Source organism: Urocampus carinirostris, chromosome 13 (assembly GCF_059441175.1).
Source record: "Urocampus carinirostris isolate Australia breed hairy pipefish chromosome 13, RoL_Ucar_1.0, whole genome shotgun sequence".
Classification (NCBI taxonomy): Eukaryota; Metazoa; Chordata; class Actinopteri; order Syngnathiformes; family Syngnathidae; genus Urocampus; species Urocampus carinirostris.
The window spans coordinates 16,351,418-16,366,453 of NC_142361.1; the positions used below are offsets into that span (position 1 = coordinate 16,351,418).

A 15,036-nucleotide genomic window follows, 5' to 3' on the forward strand; every position below is an offset into this window, starting at 1 on the left:
GCGTTCGGCATACTAGAGTTTGCTGGTTGGACATATGGCTTTGATGAATTCTTGCGCCCCTGTCTGTAGGCGGTTTTGGCTTGGGCCCAGCACACACACAAACTCAAATGCACGCTAAATTAGTTGAGTGACATATAAGCCATATGCTCATGAGACACCAACCTGCTTGTCCCACCAGATTAGAACAGCGTGTGTTTGTGGATTGAGGAAACAAGATATGCATGTTTTTAAGCGGTTAGTTATCAAGTGTTATTCATAATCAATTGTCAGGGGCTCAATACATTGATTCCTTAAAACTGATTGTTCTCAGCTTAGGGATGCTGCTGGAAAAGTGAATTTCCCTTCGGGGATGAATAAAGTATCTATCTATCTATCTATCTATCTATCTAAAACAATTTTACAAATCTGAAGTATTGATTTTTCAGGGACAACCAAGTTGGATTCCATTAAAGAAAACTAGGTCACATGATCCAAGGTTAATTTCAAGGTTAATGACAGGTCGAATTGTCACAAAGGTATGTGACCGTTTTGTAAATCTTTGAGTACAGTGGCCCTTCTAAGTATGAGTTTAATTCGTTCCTGGAAAGAGCTGGTATCTAGAATTTCTGTTATTTCAAAAAAAATCCCTCATAGGACATAACTAAAAACCAATCCGTTCTGGGCCTCCCAAAATAATCCAAGTTAACCCTAAATAGCTATAAAACACACCTTCCTCATCACTAAAAACACATTCAAATAGTAATTGAACATAGAAATACAGTGATAAGACGAATAAGATTATATTAACAAAATAAAATGCGACTTTATTATGAGCACTTACCATAGAGGGAGTCTGTGGTTGCTAACTTAAATGCATGTGCGTTCTCCATGATACAGCAGCAGCGGCCATATTTTGGAGTCGACACTGACATTAGCACACAATGCTAAGGTTAGCCAATCTTTTGTGGGTTTGTGGCCCGGCAGATTTTCCTCTTCTCCGGTGATAAATGCCCTGCGTGGTATTTTTTTTTTACCAATGAGGCTTGTTTCCTCTGTTGGAATTCTTGCAAGATTTAACCTTTTTCAGAAATTAGTGAAGCGAAGCACTGCATAAAATCTAACACAGAGATGGGGTGTAACGAATTACATTTTCTCCATCACATTTAATTGAGTACGTGTTGGGACATTTTTTACTTCTAGGAGTATTTTCAAATCCCGACACTTTTTACCTTTATTTGAGTAGATTTGCTAAGAAGAAAGTGTACTCTTACTCATTAGCCTACATTGAAGCCGTTATTTAAAATCCCCTCCACGCAAGTATGCGTCTGTCTGTCTGCTAAGGCGCATTATTTTATAATTTTTCTTTTATTTAGATTTGACCAGTGACCTTAACAACTACAAGATGGCACTTGTTAGCAAAATAAGGTAGAAATAAATATTTTTCCGTTGAAAGAGAACAGTTTCTTCTTATATTTGATAGTAGTCGTCGACGGTTTTAATAGAGGTTCCCTTAACTGCCTGGGTAAAGACGTGACTCTGGACTTTTTTTATCCACTGCTAACTGTTTAATGCATGAATTTGGGTCGCGGCGAAGTTGCCACCTGTCTATTTCTTTGTAGCTCTAAAAACTCATAAGTCAAAATAGGCTAGCACTAGTAGATACTGGGGCAGCACGGCGGCGCAGTGGTTAGCGCGTGTACGGCACAGTTCTGAGGTCATGATATGGAACCTTCCTGTGTGGAGTTTGCATGTTCTCCCCATGTTTGCGTAGGTTTCCTTCGGGAACTCCGTTTTCCTCCCACATTCCCAAAACATGCATGTCAGGTTAATTGGCCGGTCCAAATTCTCCCTTGGTGTGAATGACCGAGTGAGTTGTCTGTCTCTCCGGTCTCCCGAAGTCCAGAGTCAAGAGTCTTCAGCTGGTACAAAATGCTGCAGCGAGGCTTTTAACTCGGACAAAAAAAGTCCGATCACATCACGCCGATTTTGGCTAACTTGTATTGGCTCCCTGCTAGCCTAAGATGTGATTTCAAGATTCTCTTAGTATTATACAAAATCATACATGGACTTGCTCCCTCATATCTTTCAGATCTGATTTCCCCCTATGTTCTGGTCCGAAGCCTTCGTTCTGAAAGCGCCGGTCTACTGGTTATCCCAAGAGCCAAGAAGTGTTCCGCAGGTTCGAGAGCATTCTCCATCCGGGCACCGGTGCTGTGGAATGCTCTTCCCCCTGAGATCCGATCTGCAACCTCATTGGAAATGTTTAAATCTAAGCTTAAAACACACTTCTACTCTATAGCATATGAATAACCTATACTTTTTGTGGACAATATCTCTGTATGATTTGTAATTGCAACATCCTTTGCTGTCTGATAATCCTGAAAGGGGGATTCCACATGTGCGGTCCCTTCTCAAGGTTTCTTCATTTTCCTCATGTTGAGGTTTTTAAGGTTTTTTTTTGCCCTCATGTTGGTTCCAGATCAGGGTATGGTGTAATAATAGTCTGAAATAATAGTCTGTGCAATAACCTGTGCAGCCATTTGAGACTCTTTGTGAATAAGGGCTATACAAATAAAAATGACTTGACTTGACTCTGTTTGCCCTGCGACTGGCTGACAACCAGTTCTGGGAAATCTGATTACCTAGGGTGCGACACCACAAAGATTTTAACCCAGAGCTTATTTTCTGTAAGAACCAAGCGCTCACATTAACACAACTCTTTCGACTTCGACTATCGCTATTAAATAAATAAAATCGATGACGCAAGGCTGTAAGTCAGTCACACTAGTGGTGACTGTTTTTTTTTCCAGTTGCTCCTCAATCACGAGCGGCATTAGCTCAAACCTTAGCCGCCACCGGTTACACTCAAAAGCTTCTATCAGTATCCATACAATGCTGGCAACGGCAATTTGAGCACAAGAAAATGACACCTTCGGGATCACAGCAAGGAAAATAGAGCAGCGTAGACGAGCGAGCCGCATGTAAAGAATGAGAAAAACACATGGAGATTTAGTCAAAAGTCCAAATAAAAAGGAATTGGCAAACGAAACCCGCCTGTGTTATTATATCACCATCAACTAAAGCGGGCTCGTCTACCGGGGAATTGGATGGGTTTTGAGGGAGGGGGGCCTTCACGGAGGGGACGCAGGCAGCGAAAATCAAATAAGAGAGCGTCTTTTGGCAACACAAACAAAAGCCAAACGAGCGGGCTCGTGCTGCGAATGCAAGTCGACCGATTCGACTTCCCGTTTTTTTTGTTTCCCTCCCTGCGTGCTTTGTTGTGTGGCATTGTTTGCCCGGGTCGGGTGGAGGAGGGGGTATCGAAACGAAGAAGGGGCAATTTGATGGATGTTTGTTGATATCTCCACCACGAGGCCTCTGATTGCCCAACATTAAACCGGCAATAACAGACCAATCATCCCACTTACACCTCGGCACGGCCGGCGGCCCAATTGGATTGGGGCCGCCGTTCTCTTTCCAAGCTCTGCCTCCGTCGCTTTCTGGCTCAGTCGATTCCTTGCTCTTTTCTCCTCTCTCCTGACATGCTTATTAGCTGATATTGATCCAGCCCGGTCAATTGCCAGCTCTTCTCGACCGCGCCGTATTGACGGCATAATCAGCCCAAGAAAATGCATCGCCCGACTGACCAAGGCGGGGGCGCAGTGTCGTGAGGTAGCGCATGATAGGCAGGCGAAATGTTTCAAATTATTGGCTGTTGGCGTGTTGACCCACAACGCTCTTCTTACCTCCTGAGCGCCCACCAGGCAATAACGCAGATTATCCCGATTCACTCTTTTACGTACCAAAACAAAAAAAGGCCTCAGAGTTGGGATAATTTGACAGCGTTTTTGTTCAAGATTGAAGGGCTTCAAAACTCTGTCAAGTCAAGCCATAGCCCTTAATCACAGAATGTCTCAAAGGACTGCACAGGATTACAATTTCACCATCCCCTGATCTTAAACCAACATGCGGGCAAGGAAAAACTCAGAACCTCAGCACAAGGAAAAAAAAAACCTTGAGAAAGGGGCTCACAAGTGGTATCCAGGGTGACCTGGGTGCAATAGATTTAGCTTTGGGTAAGAGTACACAAAACATAATGAACATCAATAAAAGAAAACAAAAGGTAATATTTTGAAATTTGTCCAGAATGTGCATGACAGCAACAACGCCTCAAGCCTGTAAAATAGTCCAAAAAGTCCATAACAGCAATGACGCAGCTTCCCATATCTGTCGACTGCAGGCGTAGAAATGCAGGTCCAGATGCTGGTTCGCTGACTCGCCTCAAATCATCCTTCTCCCTCGCTTCACCACCAGCCGAGCAGTCAGAAAAGGACAGGGCCAAGAACTGCCTTTGCTTCAAGGCCATTTTGAGGGTCCTCAGATTCTGCCTGGGATTTTCAGAACTCCTGGTCTCAACATTGATCATCAGCAAACCAGGAACTAAATTATCTATCTTTCCATTTTCCAAACCACTTGTCCCCCCTAGGGTCGCAAGAGTGCTGAAGCCTATCCCAGCTGACACCGGGGAGTTAGCAAGGGACACACTGAACTGCTTTTGAGCCAATCACAGGGCAGAGACAGACAACGATTCAATCATTCATTAATTTCAGGGAGAGTTTAGAGTCTCTAATTAACCTGCCATTCATGTCTTTAAAATGTGGAATAATAACCACACAGGCATGGGAAGAATATGCAAAACTCCGTATAGGGAGGCCGGTAGCCGGAACATGTCATGTTTCAAGTCATGTTTATTTGTATAGCCCTTAATCATAAAGAGTCTCAAAGGGCTGCACAGATCAGAGACTATTGCAAACATTTGAATTGTTAGGCAGACATGCTAACCAGTCACCTACTGTGCCACCCAGGATAGGTTCACATTTAACGGATGGGGGGTTTTCAAGGATTATTGTTCTATCTTCGTTATTCATTATCCATTATCCGTTATCGGTCAGTTCATAATACGCTACAAAGCCTAGGAGCCGGGACACTTACTCTCAGCCAAAAGGCCAAGCTAAGGTCCTAGCCCTAGAGCCTTGCTGCGATCATTGCGAATGCACCGTTCCCGGAGGTACTGCAATACCGGGCCGATGCGTGGAGTGGACAGAGCAAGCTCTTATTCCATCTCCGGAATGCAAAAATCAAAGATCATGGCAAAGGCCATAAGGCCAAGCTCCCTTAACTGCATGAAAACACAAATATACTATGAATAGTTCAATTGTAAATCTTGTCACATTTCAGAGAATCAGGTAGAGAATGGGATTATGGTCCAACATATTTGCTCACATCATGTTAAAACAACGCTCTTTTAAAATCAGTCAAAATATGTTAAGTTACATAACGTTGTTCAAGTTCTGAAGTACGAGGTTCGCTTTCGATATGAGTAAAGTTTCATTTTCATTCGAAGCAAACATATTTGGGGATTTTAAGTCCTTTCACACTAAACTGTAGGCATTAAAACAATTATATCTCACCTTTGCGGCAAAGGGTATTCCAATCAAAGTTGTTTTGGTGTTGCCAATTCTTACCCATTCTGTAAGAGACTGTGTTGACCTAAAACCTATCTTTACCAGGCAAAACAATCCATCGCATTTTGCACTGGTCTAGCAGGTGAGTTCAAAGACCAAATACTGAGTCGTAACTTTCTAATTTTCAGAGAATCTCGTGTCTAAATGTTTTTTTTGTTGCGTTTCAGATGTCTGTCTGAAAACTTCTTTTTAGAAACCTTTTCAATTGAGTAACACATGATAAACGTTATTTGCATCACAAGCATAGCTGAGAAACCGATGTCACAGTGAAGGGTCCCCCCTGTTCTATTGCTGTTTCACCAAAACGGAAGGGGGAGCAAGTACTGATACAAGTGGGTGATTTGAGAAAAACATCAAGTTGACTGTGTTTTGATTGAGGAACTTGAATTTTGTCGCGTCTAAAAGCTCCCAAAAAGTTGACTTAATCGAAGGTAGTCTTTTTTGTAAATGAGGACATCAATAGAAATTTCTTTTGGGTTTGGGGAATTTTCAACCCAAATGTACTTAGCAAATCATCAATAATGGGAATAATTGCCATTATTTTAGTCATTGATTAGCTGTGAATCAGTTGTTAGACCTTCAAACCAAATGCAACTGAAACTCTGCGGGGTTTGAACAGGAGTAAAGAATCTAGGTGAAAAAGAATTAAAGCAATGTTTGGTGGCGTAAGGGGCACACCCCCGGCACTCCTTCTCCTTAGAAACTAAAATACCTCTTAAAAAGGCCTAGTGATTCCTGAAACTGACTCGTGGCTAGTAAATTCTGCCTCTCACACCAAGTGCAGTGCGAATAGGGAAAAAGTTAAGATGTTAATCTAGAATATTTGTTAGAGAAGTTTAAAAAACATATTTTTGGGGACTTTTTATAAGTTTATCCTGTTTTCAATGTTGTAAACACGCTAATATGATTGCATAGAATTCTAATTTATTAGTTAGACTAGTATACTTTTCTGCTGTTCGTCATTTTGACGATTACACACTTTTGACACTGTTGTCACTATCAGCTAATAGTGTTGCTCTTCTTTGATTTCACTCACTACAGAGAGCAGGTTTGCTTTTCGTAACCTGGGACAATGTTCGGCAACCTTTTCTGTACCACGGACCGGTTCAATGTCTGCTATTATTCTTGCAAATTTATTGGTCAATCGCTGTACCCATGATTCTCCATTTTTTGTGCTATATTGTAAACTGTTGTATTGGGTCATTATTGTAATTAAGTCATCTAAGACAACAATTGACTAATCACGTGCGCCTTCGAGATAAAGAAAGGCAAGACAACGCAATGCCGTGAGTAAAAACAGTTTGATAACGAGATAAAATCTAATGCCTGTTCCTATTTTATCGGCAGTGCTCTCATTGTTGCGATCCAGTCTTGATCCACGTTCCAAACGACCCACGGTCCTGTTCTGGTCTGCAGCCTGGTGGTTGCGGATCACTGACCTAGCAGATTAAATAGAAAAAAAGGGTTCAGGGGAACAGATCTGGAATTTGGCATTCTTAAGGTAGTTTTGTACACTCCTCTCCGTTTTCCTTGAGAGTTAAAGATCATTGATGTAGTTTCACTTTATTTTGAGTGTCTACTGAACTTCTGAAATGAAAATTAGACGCTTTTTGAGACGGCATATCACGTGACAAACGCCACTTGTGCGCCGACGAGGCCGCCTCGCTGCCCAGCTTCGGGGCTCCGTCTCTGGGGAGGGAAGCAGCTGGCATGGCCCCTCGCTCGCTGGAGGGCTGGCTGGCGCCCATTTCGTTTTGTGCCACACACACACATGCCACGAGCAGCACACGCTTATACGCTGCTCGTTCTGCACATTAAGTTTTAATCAGGCACTTAGCAGGGCATCTGTTACGGCTGTGTCCACGCGGCGCTTTAAGGACCTGTCGCCGCGGGTTACGAGCACAACGGATCGGCGACGTTGACTTATCGAGCGCTGGCCCACTTAGATGGTGATGACCTCCACGTTTGTGATCATCTCTTCCGCCTACCCAACGGAAGTTAGTGTTCCATTTTTGTTTGCAAATCCAATGGGCTTCAGCGGTTGCCATTTTTTCATCACGGTTTACATTTCACAGTTTTGCTGCTTCGTGGGTTTTCATCGTGCAGTGTGGTTTGCGATTTGATTGCCCAAACACATGCCCCAATCCTTTTCTGCCTGTGTCTGCCTGTGCGTCAATAACGTTGCGGTCTAAGTTGTACATGTATGTAAAATAGCTTGAAGAGTCTACATTAAGTATGCGCAAATCTTTTTCAATTTTTAGTTTCCCTAAAAGCCATCACATCAACAAAGTGCTCTGGACTGACAAAAGCATCTGCAGCCAGGCTAAAAAGGCAAAGGAAGATGCTTTCTATTGCCAACAGAGTTGAACTTCTCGACATGCTAAAGAAGGTTACAGCATCTTTATGCTCCATTTCCTTTTTATCATCTAAAGTAAAAAAGTGGATAGTGTCCTGAAATCAGTTCTACCCCATTTTGAATCAATAGTGCAATTTTGTTGCAAGATTATTTTAATATAATATTTATTTGTTAAAAATATGTCTACAGAATGACGCTTAACTCTGAAAATCAACAGCAACAAGCACCTGTATTTAGGAATTTGGCAGATATTGGTATCGGCTTTTTTTAAATCATTATTTATTATTGTATTATCAAGTCACACATGCAGCATTCGCCAGCTTCGTTAATATTTCCTTGCACTTTTTTGTTTTAAGTTATTTAAGGCATGTTGATTGTATTGACATTTTTATCAGGGAGCTATTTCACTTTTTATGTACTTGTATACAGGTTGCTGCTAAGCCTAATTTTATATCCTGCTCTGTTACTTTTTAATTTAAGTGAAAAATTACTTATGTTAGTTGTGTTAAAATTATAATTTAGTTACTGTAAAAGGTTTCAGGAAGCTTTTTAGGTTGTATGTACCGGTTTTGAGTTGCTGCTAGGCCTAATTTTAAATCCTGCACTGTTAGTTTTTGGTTTAAGTGAAAGATTAGTCATGCTAGATTTGTTGAAATTCTAATTTGTTTACTGTAAAAGGTTTCAGAAAGCTATTCAAGTTTTTTAAAATTTAGAACAAATATTCTTTGTTTCTTTTTCATATTTAGTTCTTCCGCAGATTTTTTAAGCTTTTCCTGCAATCGAATATCGCTTCCAAATATCGGTTATTGGCCGCCTCTTAATACTAATAATCAGTATCGAAAAACCCATTTTCGTCGATCTCTACTGTACGTAATCGAAATACCGTATTTTCCGCACTATAAGGCGCACCTAAAAGCCTTTATTTTTTTCAAAAGCTGACCATGCGCCTTATAATACAGTGCGCCTTATTTATGGATCAATTTTAAAATTGCAAAGTTTTCCAACTAACTTGCAGCCGCCGACTAGATTTCCCCCCGAACGCCAAGTAGTACGCGGTGTATGCTGTGATTTATTTACCGGCGTTTCATTGGCTAACCAATGTGTCAATCATCATTTGAATCGATCACTATTGGCTAAAGTTATTCAGAGGTCAAGGGGCGGATCCTTTTTATCATTTACAGGCTGCCATTGGCTTAAACGGCAAACAAAGCCTGCAATTGGCCGAAAAAGATGTGTCAATCATCAGTTGAATCGATCACTATTGGCTAAAGTTATTCGGAGGTCAACGGGCGGATCCTTTTTATCATTTACAGGCTGCCATTGGCTTAACACGCGAAACAAAGCCTGCAATTGGCCGAAAAAGATGAATGCGTATCGCATGTGGCTGACGGCATAGAGAAAGCATTTTTTTCTATTCTGTATTTGTAAATATTGCATTCTCCTGGATTTACTACCCTCACGGATATAAGAAGACATTGCCTGCACATTATTATAAACACAACGACTTCGGTGAGCTACTCCGGCTTTCTATATTATCCCTGTATCTTGTTTCAGACTGAACTCAATGTTTCTGTGATAAGCGGTGCAGATAATGGATGGAATGGAGTGTTTTTTTTAAATTAAACTCAATTCCAAGTGTTTATTGTCATATGCACAGTAAAGTTGCGAGCGAAAAAGAAAATAGATACTAAGGAATGGTTAGCATTTCTTGAATCCCAAGACTTTAACCTTCCGAATGATGGAACGATGCATTTGAGTGACATACGGACACCGCATCCGCACGTGTTCTCGACACGTATTTGCGTCTTTGCAAGCTTTCGGAATGTTAAGGGGGTAATAAGTTGGACTGAACTATCTGACTGTTTTGTCCACCTTCCCATTGTAGCGCCTTATAATCCGGTGCGTCTTATGTATGTCAAAAATAGGACCAAAAACTATTTTTTCAGGGTGCGCCCTATAACCCGGTGCGCCTTGTAGTGCGGAAAATACGGTACTGGCGACAGTCCATTTCCAATCGGGTACTCGCCTGAATGTAATCCTTCACCATGTTGTTTTGGTATAACTGGGTCTTTCTCTCAATTCGTTTTTAAATTCAAAGCCAGCAAGTGGGGCACATTTTTTGAATGGTATCGTAATGGGGACTCTTTAGTAGCTGGCTCCTTACACTGCTATTGGTCTGTCGGTAATAGGGTATGGACCATCCCTCATGTGCTATATAGTGATGCGTATTTATTTTTGGGTCTATTGTGCGCAGTGGGCCCCCAACTGGCCTGCCGCGACTTACCTTGACACCTGCATGGCAATCACAGACGTGGAGATTGAGCTGTGTTTATTTTGTGTCAAAAAGTCAGCGAGGGCCACAATGCAAACACGCGCACACCCGCGTACGCCAGCACATTCATTCCCAGCGTGCAATGCTCAATGGCCACACCAGCTCCGTAAAATGAACGGATCATATCTCGCCGCTCGCCATTCACACGACTCTTTCTCTTTCTCGGCAGCGTGTCGACTAATCTCGGCGGATTGTCTGATAGGGGCCGCTCCAATACATTTTCGTTCATTGTATCTTTTAGTGCGTTTCTTTCTTACATTTTTTTTTAATTGAACGTATCTTTTGTGTTGAAATAGCACACGTTTTCTACAATTTAGACAATGAAACAGAAAATGAGAAAGTAGTGTCATTTCTTTTCAACTGCTTGAATAATCGATAGACTGTCAATTGTCCAATTCATCTGCAACTGTTTTTATAATGACATTTGGGTTGCGAGACACGACGGGTATAAACGCTGGAGTCAAGCGTTTTTTTTAGGTTTTTATTTCAATAAAAAACATTTTTTTACTATTATCGGCTTGTGACTACAGAACAATGCTGTACAATTTTCACAAGTGCGCTATCAAACTAGTTGACAATTATTTATATACCACAGGGGCAAATCACAATGGGCTATGACAAAAGTGAAACACAGGTAAGTGGAAAATTCCCCAAATCCCAGGCTCATACCAGTCCTTTGTCCAGACTAAATTGTGTAGCTGGTTGGATAAGACTAAAGGCAAGACTCAAGGCCTCCCTCCAAACAGAAAATTTAGAACACCACTTAGAACAAGGTAGAGCAGTGTTTCTTAACTGGTGGGTTGTGACCCAAAAGAGGGTCGCAAACCCGTTTCCAGTGGGCCATTGCAAAATAATGCTAAGAATAAGAAAAATGGAGGGTCTTAAAGACATTTAAAGATAAATGGCGATAATGCTCGACTCAATCTCTTTTTCCTGTTCAATCAATTGGCGCCAACATAATTGTGTTTGAGATGGACCACATCTCATTTTATTAAGATTTTAGTTTTATGCCCATAATAATGGGCTGCAAAAAGGTTAGTGATAATGGAAGGAAACGTGAAAAAAAGTGACAATAACAAGTCAAAGAGGGAAATCATTGCAAAATTTAAAAATAATGTAAGTGTGTCTGCCATTGAAGAACTGTTGAAATATACAGTAAATGGTTTAAAAATGTTACATTTTTGGCTTTTTACCAGTATATTAAGCTTTATTATTTTCACTATTGAATAATCATTGATGTTTAGGATAGTATGTGGCTAATCCAAAGCAGTTATAGAGGGTTGCTTGTATGCCATGTAGTTTAAATGCCCATTGGGAAAATAAAATCATAAAATTTTGTTTTATCAAGAGTTAGTATTCATGTATTTTTTTTCTAATATAAAGTTTTAAATGGAAATGACCCAAAATCCTTATTATTCGTTAGACCGAAAGTTTTTTCCCCCCCTAACATTTTAAGTATAAAAAACTAAGTAAATAAATTAAAAAAAATATCGTGGAGGATTTCCAGGTCTCATTTAAAGTTTTTGTTTTAGAAGCAAATTTTAGAGCCTTACACCAGTAATTTGCTGTATCAAAAAAAATCAGACTCATTGATGATTTGACAAAATAATCTTCAGGTTAATAGATTCCAACAATCGATCAGTTGTTGCAGCCGTGCATTTTTCCCACCTTAGAAATTCATCACCACCGTACGGCCCTTTTGGATACATACAGGACAGTCTCAGGAAATTACAATATTTTAAAAGAGTTATTTATTCACTGAAATGTTGTTAAAAAAAATCATACATTCTATATTTACTAAAAATCAATTAAATATTGCATGTCTTATTGTTTTAATATTGCTGGTAATGGCAAAAACTAAAATATCCCATTTCAAAATATTATAATTTAACGAAAAAGTATACTAGTATGCTGGAAACCATAATCGGCATTATTTCAGTTTATTCTAAATGAATCCAGAATGTATGGCATGTTTGTTTTTTAATTGCATTACAGAAAATAAAGAACTTTGAACATATTCTATAATTTTCCAAGTTTATTTTTTTTCTCTGTTTTTTTTTTACTTTTGTTTTGATAACTCTTTGGTTTTCCTTGTATGAACTGTATTATTGAACTGTATTATTTTGCAATCGAGGTATTGAGAGAAATTGGGTAGAGAAACTTATCATGCTGCTCCTTTTCATTGTTTTGGGCCTTTTATATTTATTATACTTTTGACAAATAGATAAAAATGTTTTAAATTTGACATTTATTACTGTAAATTCTGAACTACAGAGCAAACCTGATTCAGCATGCTCACATTTAAGAACAAAACTCATTTTTTTGTTTGTCTGAGCCGCACTTGTTTAAAAGCCGCATTGTTTAAAATGTAGCAAAAAAAAACAGCGGCTTGTTGATCAGAATTTACGGTATTTGTTTCTTATTTGGGGTGGGGGACTGCCCATTCTTCTGAGATTGACAGCTTACTTTGTCCGGAGCTCTGCTAGTAACCCGTAGCAAGAAATTGGTCTTGTCTGCAGGCCCATGAACATTGAGTGGGAGGAAGAGCTAGCATCGGATGGAGAGGGAGGGGCGCACAAACGGGAAAGGAGAGCCAAAGACATGAGAGAAAGAGAGAGCGAGAGAGATGGACAGAGCGAGATGCTATTCCTCCCACTCAATTACTAAACCCCACCCCTACCCAACGCAACCCCCCACCCTAACTCGCACTCATCTCAAGGCTCTGACAGTTGTCTATTGTCTGCTGTAGAAACGCAACCGTGACATCAATGCTTGCAATAAGATTTCATGGAATCCACTTTTCTTCTTCTGCTGCACATCTGATATAAATTTTAACTATGTTCATTTTGCTCGCTCCCATTTTCTGATGTCATTATTTCGGGACCTTTGATTACATCAATATGTCAGGTTGACTCTTGTTGTAATCCGCTGTTGAGTACTCTTGATGCTGAAATCAAGCTAATACATGCATCAAACACACTGCCACAATGCCACTGATTAAAGCATAAAACAATGCAATAACCAATAAAGCATTGGCATAAAAAATGTATTAAATTAATTTCATTATCAAAACCTTGGTTTTAATAATCATTCAGAAAAGTTGTTGCATAGAGTACCATATTTTCACGACTATAAGGCGCACCAGACTATAAGGCGCTACAGATCACTCAAATGGGTCATTCCATATGTCATTAGGAAGGTAAAAACTCTTGGGATTCAAGAAATGCAAACAATTTCTTAATTTCTATTTTCTTTTTCGCTGACAACTGTGTGGACATTAAAGTAAGAAATTCATTGTGCAGGGAAACGTGGTTCTTTACTGTGCATATGACAAGAAACAATTTAAATCTAATTGAATTTAAGAATAGACTCATCACAGAGACATCAAAATCAGTCTGAAACAAGATAATGGGAAAATGTAAAGCTTTGGTAGCTCACCAAAGTCATCTTGCAGCCATCACGTCCAGTAATATTACACAACCCTGGTCCTCTTGCATCTGTGAGTGTAGTGATTCCAACCGTGTAAAATATTTACACACTCCAAAACACATAACAATGCTGACAATAAAAAAAAAAAATCTGCTGAGAAGCATCTGCATCGATGAAAGTTGCTTGTTACTAGCTGTCTGTTTAGCTTCATAATTCCTGTTTACAAATTCAGACTACAGTAGTAAAAAATGTTTTCTCCAGGCCGTAGAGCAACCAAACGTGTGATTCACATTTTTTTCGGCCAATTGCAGGCTTTATTTTTCCCCTCTTTCGCTTATGCGATCCTGTAAATGCTAAAAGGGACCCGCTTCCTTTACCTCCGAATAACTTGAGCCAAAAGTGACCAATTTAAATGATGATTGACACATTGGTTAGGAAATGAAATGCCGGTATGTATATCCCAGCATATACCGCGGACTACTTCGCCTATGGGCGAAAATCTAATCTGCAGCTTACTTGCCTAGGTTGCAAGACCTTGCGACTCAGTATTGATCCATATATAAGGCGCACTGTATTATAAGGCGCATGGTCAGCTTTTGAAAAAAATAAAATAAAGGCTTTCAGGTCCGCCTTATAGTCGTGAAAATACTGTATATTGCAAATCATTTATTTTGTAAGAATAAATTGGAAAATCATTGCTAGCACGTGTTTATTAAATATGAAATACAATACTGAAAATCAGCGGGTCGGCTTGCATGCGCTTGAAACAAATTGAACACGAATTGGCTTAATACTGGCAGATCGTAAGATCAGGCCTAAAAAAAGAACCCGCCCGGGCCCAACCAATTAACTCGACTTGCAAACCCGAAATTTCACGTCATTTTATCTGTGAGGACTCTGGAGGAGGAGTCGTGATTTATGAGAACAAATTAAAGCCTGTCTTTTGTAACCACCATTAAGTTAAACAAGACTGTATAAACATTTACATCTTTTATATTTGAATGTCTGCAGAGGATACATTAACCGATTTTACCTTGTAGGAATAATGGAAGTTGTTTGAGATAAAGTTGTGTGCTGGAAAAGATGCTTAAGGTTGCGGAAATAAATTAGAAGACAAGTGATGCGGTTTAGTAAATTTGAGTGTCCGGAGTTTATCTTTCTTGCGCTATTTAGTACGTGTTTTTGGCTGCACTACAGCATCTAGTGGTCAAATACCACACAGTGTCCCTTCAAATGTAGCTAAAGATTTTTTTATTTTATTTTTTCTTTTTTTTTTTTTCCGGATCATCCGTCATTTTTATGGCTATTTCAATGTCATGCTAGTTTCAAAGTGCGCTTTGTAGCATTTTCCAACGTGACGTCCGGGAAACAAAAGTCCAGCCCGGCAGTTTGAAAAGATTCATGGGGGCAATGAG

General features: G+C 39.9%; 1 protein-coding gene and 1 pseudogene across 2 annotated transcripts in view; one reads left to right on the forward strand and one right to left on the reverse strand.

Annotated features, from left to right (window-relative positions):
• The window catches only part of camkmt (calmodulin-lysine N-methyltransferase), a 185,883-nt gene that overhangs the window by 91,789 nt on the left and 79,058 nt on the right, over positions 1–15,036 (forward strand). The gene's annotated exons all lie outside the window — the stretch shown is intronic.
• Positions 5,026–5,153, reverse strand: LOC148353873 (U2 spliceosomal RNA; annotated as a pseudogene).